Source organism: Rhagoletis zephyria, unplaced genomic scaffold (genome assembly GCF_001687245.7).
Source record: "Rhagoletis zephyria isolate East Lansing unplaced genomic scaffold, Rhagoletis_zephyria_1.1 Rzeph_scaffold_01847, whole genome shotgun sequence".
Classification (NCBI taxonomy): domain Eukaryota; kingdom Metazoa; phylum Arthropoda; class Insecta; order Diptera; family Tephritidae; genus Rhagoletis; species Rhagoletis zephyria.
Genome location: NW_016158931.1, coordinates 47,629 through 55,777, shown reverse-complemented (window position 1 = coordinate 55,777; position 8,149 = coordinate 47,629).

Sequence of the window (8,149 nt, the reverse complement as noted above, 5' to 3'; positions counted from 1 at the left end):
GGATCGAGACTTACCACCTATTTGTCAACTTTAAAGCCGCTTTCGACAGCACCAGCACAGTTTCCTATACGCCGCTACATCTGATGTCTAAAATGATGTTGAGCAATACCATCAGCTCTGTCAGAATTGCGAAAGTCCTCTCCTCGCCACCAAACGGGGTTTCCGATAGGGCGACTCCCTTTCATGCGACTTTTTTAATCTGATGTTGGAGAAGATAACAAGAGCTGCAGAACAATTTACCACAAGAGCGTGCAATTGATAGCTTATTCCAATGACATCGGCATCATCGGTAACAAAAACCGCGAAGTCGTTTCTGCCTTTTCCAGGTTGGATAAGGAAGCAAAGCGAATGGGTCTGGTGGTAAACGAAGACATGACTAAGTATCTCCTCCAATCAAAAAAACATTCAGCACGTTCGCGCCTTGGCACCCACGTCACCGTTGACAGTTATAATTTCGAGAAAGTAGAGAATTTCGTGTACTTGTGTGTACAGCATTAACTCCGATAATAATGTCAGCATAGAAATCCAACGCAGAATAGCTCAAGCCAACGAGTGCTACTTTGGACTGAGTAGGCAATTCAGGAGTAAAGTCCTCTCTCGACGTACGACAACCACACTCTATAAGTCACTCATCATGCCCGTACTGGTATATGGGCCTTTACTCGTAGGCGACCGCGAGTACCGCAGACGATGGAATGATGAGCTGTATGAGATTTACTATGACATGGACAATGCAGCGAATTAAAATACAGCGGATCCGCTGACTTTACCATTTCGTTCGAGTAGACACCGACGCTCCAGCTATGAAAGTTTTCAACTCGGAACCCGCTGGTGGTTGCAGAGGAAGGGGGAGGCCTCCACTGCGATGGAAAGATCAGGTGAGAAGGACATGGCTTCACTTGGCGTTTCCAATTGGCATCAGTTGGCACAGCTTTGCTGAACTCGGCCAAAATCGCTTAGGCGGTTACAGCGCCAAATAAGAAGAATTGGAATGCTGTGTAATCTTATTATGAATTTATGTATATGTCTAAGGAATCCTTCATAAAAGTGACTTACTGTAATAATTTAGTTAATTAATAATTATTATATTACTTCAGTATATTTTAAAGGTTTTATTTCTAAAAATATATTGTTCATAAAACGCCTTAAAAGAAATTTAATTTGGTGGCACTTTCATCTTCTTTTCTAATTAATTAAAAACCGCGCGATTTTTTATGAAAAATGTTCGACCGCGGCGCTTTTTATTATAAAATCGATACTTCGATAAACTATGAAAATTTTTTATTACAAATTTTGCGATTTTTAATTAAAAATTCCCACCTGTGGCGTATGTGCATTTTTTCATTGTTTCCGTTTTGGGTTTTTTTTTGGCATTTTTTAGTATGAATGGCAGCACCGACATTTCAGTTCAGTTGGTGTACAAGGGAAAAAGGGAAGTTGAATTCGGTATTTTTTTGCAACTTTAAATGCGATTTACTTAAAAACTATAAGCCTCCGGAGGTTGGCGTCTTCAGATTGAGAATCTGAAAAAGCTCCTCTATACTCCCTAATATTTTGTTTTTTCCAAAGCCTGGATCCGTTTTGGAAAATTTTCCCAAAGGATGTTTATAATGATGTATTTTAGAACGAATTTCCGTCACCCCTTGTCAAATTTGGTTTGGAGACAAACCGGTTTCAGCGTTGTGCCATCTTCAGTGTCATTTTTCGTTCTCTCGGAAACAGCAATAACAAAAAAGGATATGTTTTTAAACTTATATAGAAGCGAACCAGCTACGCAATAGGAATTGAAACCAGAAATATGTACATTGTACTCGGAATAATAAGACAAAAATTTCTTGTATTAATTGTATCAAAAATGTTTGCAGAAAACATTGCAAACATATTTCATGATGTGTAGAATGTACCAACTAGGGATGCAAGTCAAAAAAACACATCGATGTTTTATTCCATTTGATGCATCGAAATATAGCATCGATTCATATCGTATAAAAACATCGATATTTTCGATGCATCGAATAAAAATATAACAGTTTCTTTCAATTAAAAATATACAACAAGAAAATGAAACAATCGGAGCTTCGATAAATGTTTAAGTACTAACTCACGGTGAAATGTATTTATTGATTTAAATAGTTACCAATCCCAGTTTTTTTTGTTCTTTTGAGAAGCTTTCGATTAAAGTTTTCGGAAGGTACTGAAGTGGCGGCAATAAACATGGTAAAATAATATAAAGTGTGCCAGTTAGCAATGAGATTATATTTCGGTGCACTTATTTGGTAATTTATTATCATAATTTTTTCTTTCATTTGACACTCTTTTTAGTGAGAACTTATGAAGTTTTTTGATTTTAGAACAAAATTTAAAAAAACATGTCAAGCAATTCTTGCCGCTTGTGCAAAAGCTCAACCGATGTTTTCAGTCCCTCAGAATGAGGACCCAAGCCGAAATCGGGCAGAGGTGTGCAACAAAACCAAAATTCAATTCCAGAATTGAAAAAAGCGAAAATGACAAACTCTAATTTTGCTTTGGAATAAGCGTACATCACTTTATATTACTTCACTGTTTATAAGCTATGTAAAAAATTTTTGAAAATTGCTGTTTAAAATCTGCCCAAATTTCCAAAAGGGTTTTAGAGCAGCGATGGGCATCTACACAAAATGTATAGAAAGCTTAAAAGAGCTTTGCCCGCGGGCATGGTGGTGCCCATCACCATCATATCAATTAATATCATTTTGTAGATGGTGGTTTGGCACTGAACGTTTCTACTAATAAATTTGCAATTTATTAGTGCAAATAACTCAAACCTTTTGCATAATATTAATAGAATGTATATACTAAGTAGAGATGGGCACGGGACTAAATATTTAATCCCGACCCCGCCCAACCCGAAATTCGATTTTTAAGTCCCGAACCCGCCCATCCCGACATTTTTCAGAATTGTACCGCGGGTCCCGTGGGTCCCGATATCTATCTCTAAAGCACGCTACACACGGACAACAAATTGAAACGAACGGTTGAGATTTCAACGTGTGTGGCGAGGTTTACAAACCGATCGAAAGTTCACAAAATGTCCATGTCTTTCATATTAATATTAAATAATATTGAAAGATCTGGCATCTTCCTATATTTTTTTTTCTTTTTCGTCTCAATAAAACATTAAAAGTGCATATTTCAAACATCTTTTTTCAGGAAGATTTTGTGAATTTGCGGGGGTTGCGGTTTTATCGGGAGTGTCGGGAAAGGATTTTGGTCCCGCCCCGCCCGCCATATTTTTACAGATCTTCCCGATACCGCCCATCCTGGCCAATTTTACATCAATACCGTGGGCCCCGCGGGTCCCGCTATCCCGCGCCCATCTCTAATACTAAGTAATAGTGCATAAATAGTGAAATTTCCACATTTAGAATAGTTACTACAGCAATGAGTTTGGAAGCATACAAAATAATTTTAATATGTGCATTGTACATTGCACACAAAAGTCGATGCATCGAAAAAAAACATCGATATATATCGGAAGGTCCAAAACATCGGTTTTGTTCGATGCATCGAATAGCAAACATCGATATTTTTTCTGCATCCCTAGTACCAACACCCTAGTACCAACACCACTGTTGATGATGATGCATAAACATTTTAAAAATAAATGCTTTTAATATCGATGGTCCTCTGCGATAACGACACAACTCAAAATTTCATATATTTCAGTAGAGCCAATTAAAGATTTTGTGTTCCGTAATTTAGCAATAATATGTCTTGGAGAGTAATTGTGCCGAATTGTTTGCAGTCAGTATGTAGAGAAAATTTGTAAACTTTCAAATTATGACTTTTTCTAAAAATTTAGTAAGTGTTGAACTGCAAAAATGCGAAATAAGTAACAACTCGTCCTTAGTTAAACGAAAAAACTTCCATTTGTATTGCTGAACAACGGCACAATACGAAAAATGTCGTTATTTCGCATAAAAGCATGACTAACCTATTGAGAGTTTTTGACATATGCCAATATTCACGATAAATGTGAGACATGTGCCACTGTTCAGTAGTAAGGATTGGCTACTTCGGTTTTGTGACAAATGGCAAAACTTCGCTTCTTCCGGATTGGTAACAACAAAGCCTGTGTCGATTTGCCACAGAAAAATATGGTTATTTATAAAACTAATCTGCTATATAACTAAAATATATGGAATTTTGAGTTGTGCCGTTATTGCAGAGGACCATCGATATGTTTCAGTATAAACACAAACTATTCAAATTTTTTATTTGAATGATTTTCTGACATTAATTTACAAAAAAAAAATTTAGTCAACCTTTGACATACACCTTGCGGCTAAATTGCCGTGTCGCGCCCTCTCGTGTAACTTTCAAAGCGCGTGCTTCGAAGGGTTAAACCCCCCAAAGAGAAATCTGGCGGCCGGCCCTAAGTTCTAGGCGTAAGCAACGAGCTGGCAATGGCATACAGCAACTTTTCGTTGATAAGTATATAGTATTTTGTTTAAATTTTAACGATTGACAATTTATTTCAGATCTGCCCAACAAACTTAAGTTACTAAGCCAACCGACAACATCAATACCAATTACAACAACATCGTTCTGGGAATTCCAAAAGATATTTCGACCCCAAACTAACAAATCAATTGTACAAGCAGTGTTGCCAGGTTGACGATTTGGGCGTCATTTTGAAGATTTAGAAGACACAATGACGATTTTTCTTTATGTGCAAATTTGGCTGGTTCTCAATTTTGAAGATAGTTACGCAGACAACTAAAAATTGCAGTGTAAACTATTGAGAGTTTACCATTACGATAATACACAATTGTCATATCGAAATTATTTCATTTGGCAGCACTAAAAGTAGTTATTGATAAGTACTTTTATTCTTTGTTTTAGCACTGCATGTGTAGTTTTTGGCGGTCAAATTCGTAATTTTGGCGTTTGACGTTGTGTACTGGTACATATTTTATTAAGCGAAGGGAATTATGAATAAGTTTTTTAGCAAAAATTGTAAGTATGAACAGTCGTTAAATTGTAGTTGAAAAAAAAAAGGATGAAAATGTGATTTTAGTGAAATTAAAAATATTGTTCTTAAAAGTAATGCAAATTTTAAAAATTCGGAAAAAGTTAAACTTTTTATTTTTTACGTAAAGCAATCAGAAGAATAAAAAAAAATATAAAAATTTCTTACATGTTGACAATTTTTACATGCAAATGACGATTTTTGAGAGTCAAACTGACGATTTCTCACTTCAATGACCTGGGAACACTGGCTACAAGCATACAGCTCAGCAAATACTTGCGTTCCAGATGCTTCACGATTTCCAGGTTTTACAGGATTTGCAGGAACAGCTGTTTTCTGCATTAAAAAACCTTATGGTAGGTGGTCACCTGGAACGGCTTCCTGTAAAAACCTGCAAATCGTGAAGCATCTGGAACGCAACTAATGCAAGGCAGCAGTGAATGAATGTCGATCGATTTTTGTCCCGTTTGTTTTTGCTAAGTCAATGCTTCGTTTGCTTTGCTGTGTTTGTTCTAACAGAGCCAAAGTGAGCTACAGTCAATAATGATAGAATACAAGATTGCGCCAATCGAGCTGAGAGCAACTGGGTCCGACGCAGTGTTGCCAGGTCTTCGTCATGAGAAAACGTCACTCTTGTTCTGAAAAAACGTCATTTCCTACCCAAAAACGTCTTTTTCAAATGAATCTAGAAAAAATTGTGGAGCTCCACACCAAAACGTTTCATTTTCAAAACTCGAAATGTTAATGAAAATTCCTTGCATTTACTGGTATGTGTCCATATTTTAACAGAGAACCAGAGATAAAGCAACCAAACCTTTATTGAGTCGTATTGAAATCACTCGATCGCACCAAAACGTAAAGCTGAGATCACACGATTGCCGTAAAAGCACCAATCTGAAACAATTTTTATGATGGAAATGTAGCATTTTGGAGTGGAACTCCACAATTGTTCTTATTAAACTTTTATTGTGTACAAAGGTATATATGTACGTAAGGTATATTAAAATGTCAATTCGACAGAGCACATTTAAAATTCATTATAAACTGGTTTGAGATCGTTAATACAAAAATAATTTTATACATACACTTGTGATCAGTGATTAAGTCATCAACATTTTGATCGATTTTGGCTGCTTCTCTTTCGCTTATTTAATATATAATATTTTTCCATAAAAGCCAAGCTCTTTAACAAACAAAATACAAATCCACAAAAACTGTGAAAAAATTATAAAAAATCTGCAAATTTTCAGCTAGATTTTCATCTTTTTATTCAGATTTTTTAGTTTTTTTTTTTTGAGTATGCAGTTTGATAGCCCATTAAATTTCAGGGCAATAATGTGCAAGTTCAAAGGGGCGTTGATTTTTAAGATTTGTTTCTTGTAGACATTTCGGTTGTCGAAAATGCTAAATTACGTTCTGCTAGGAAGGAACATAGCAATAGCCGTCATCGATTCGCCACTTCGCTGCTTGCAATGTTTGAGTTCCGGTCGCTTAACGAAAAATTTTGCATGTGAAAGCAACAACAAAGTTAGCTAGCACAGATAGACGATAGCGAGTTTGGTTGTACCTCATTGTATTCGTTCGTTTCGCTACTCGCTAACTATTGGCGAATCGATGACGGCTAATATTTCAATCTTTTTTTCGTTCATTACATTTTCAATGAAGTCTTAAAAAAGTCGCCTACTTTTTTCTGACGTTTTATGCTGCACAGCTATTTTGATGCATTTGCGAGCGTGCGTGTTGCAATAGATCGGCTCTTCCTGATTCGGCTTTTAATGTGCAATTGCAAACATTACAGCAAGCCTCGTAACCTCAAGTGTTTACACAACCAGGCTTTGAACACGGGATCCTTAGTCCAAGAATCCAAAAAAAAAATCTTTGGAAGTAGCTGCAGCAAAACACAAAGATTGTAAAGATTTATTAAGAAAATAATTCAAAATCAGTTCCTCTTGCAATATTTAGTTACAAAGAAAAATTACTGGGAATTTAAAAAACGTCATTTTTTACACAAAAAACGTCCAAACGTCAACAGGATATAAAAAACGTCCATATGACGTTAAAAACGTCAACCTGGCAACGCTGGTGTGACGTCACATTATTTTGAGAATGAGAATGTAAAGAACAATTTTGAAGAAGAAGAGGAAGAAGCGAACAAGTGGTGCAAAGTAGTGATGTAAAACCAGGTTGAGTTGTACCTGCTCTTCAGCTTCTTATATTTGAACTTACATTCGGGGCAATCACATTATTTTAGGTACATTTGGAACGTAGTCAAATATTGTTTCATGTAAGTTCAAAAGTAGTTATGGTACAGATGGAACATGTAGTCCATCAAGTAACAAAAGTATATGCACATATAAGTACATGTTTACTGTTTAGGTACGTGTATCTACTTTTAGGTACAACTTTTCGGCAAATAGGTACAATATGAATATTTAGCATTCATCACTAGTGCTCAAAAATAATAATGTGACGTCAGCGAAAGGGTGGATGTTGTCAAATCGAGAAAGAGAGGATTAGCGGTCCGCGGAAGGCGCCACCTTTGTTTCGCTGCTTCGTGAGCCACAGTGATGTTGTAAGCAGTGTTGCAAGATATCCGCTTTTCCGCCCAAAATTGGTAGGATGAATTTAATTTGGTCCGTTGGACGCCTGAAACAAATTTTGCTCGGTTTTGGGATTAATTTATACCATCCGTTCCATACATAGTATGTTCGAATTTTTTTTTTTGTATGGAAGAATTATATCAAAAATCAACGCGAATTCTTAGCTAGTTGATGACCTAGAGACTTAAGACTTCAAAGTTAGCTCAGAACCCGATGACAATGCAATACGGAAGATGAATTAATCCGATAGGTGGCACATGAGTCGAGATATTTGAGACCCCCTGTAATTATATCCGGATTTGGTTAACCTTCATCTCTCAATAAAATTATGTTGTCTTTCCTCATGTCATAAGGCAGCCCCATGTGTTTTCTATAGAAATTTTACTTGCTTTACTTTCAATTTATGTACATAACCAATAAAAATTTTTGTTAAATCTCAATTTAAGATGCATTTGAGAATCAGTCCTTTTCTCAAATCTCAAGCGTTAAGTCTCAAATGCATCTCAAATAACCGTTGGTAGCGTTCTCAAACTAAAAG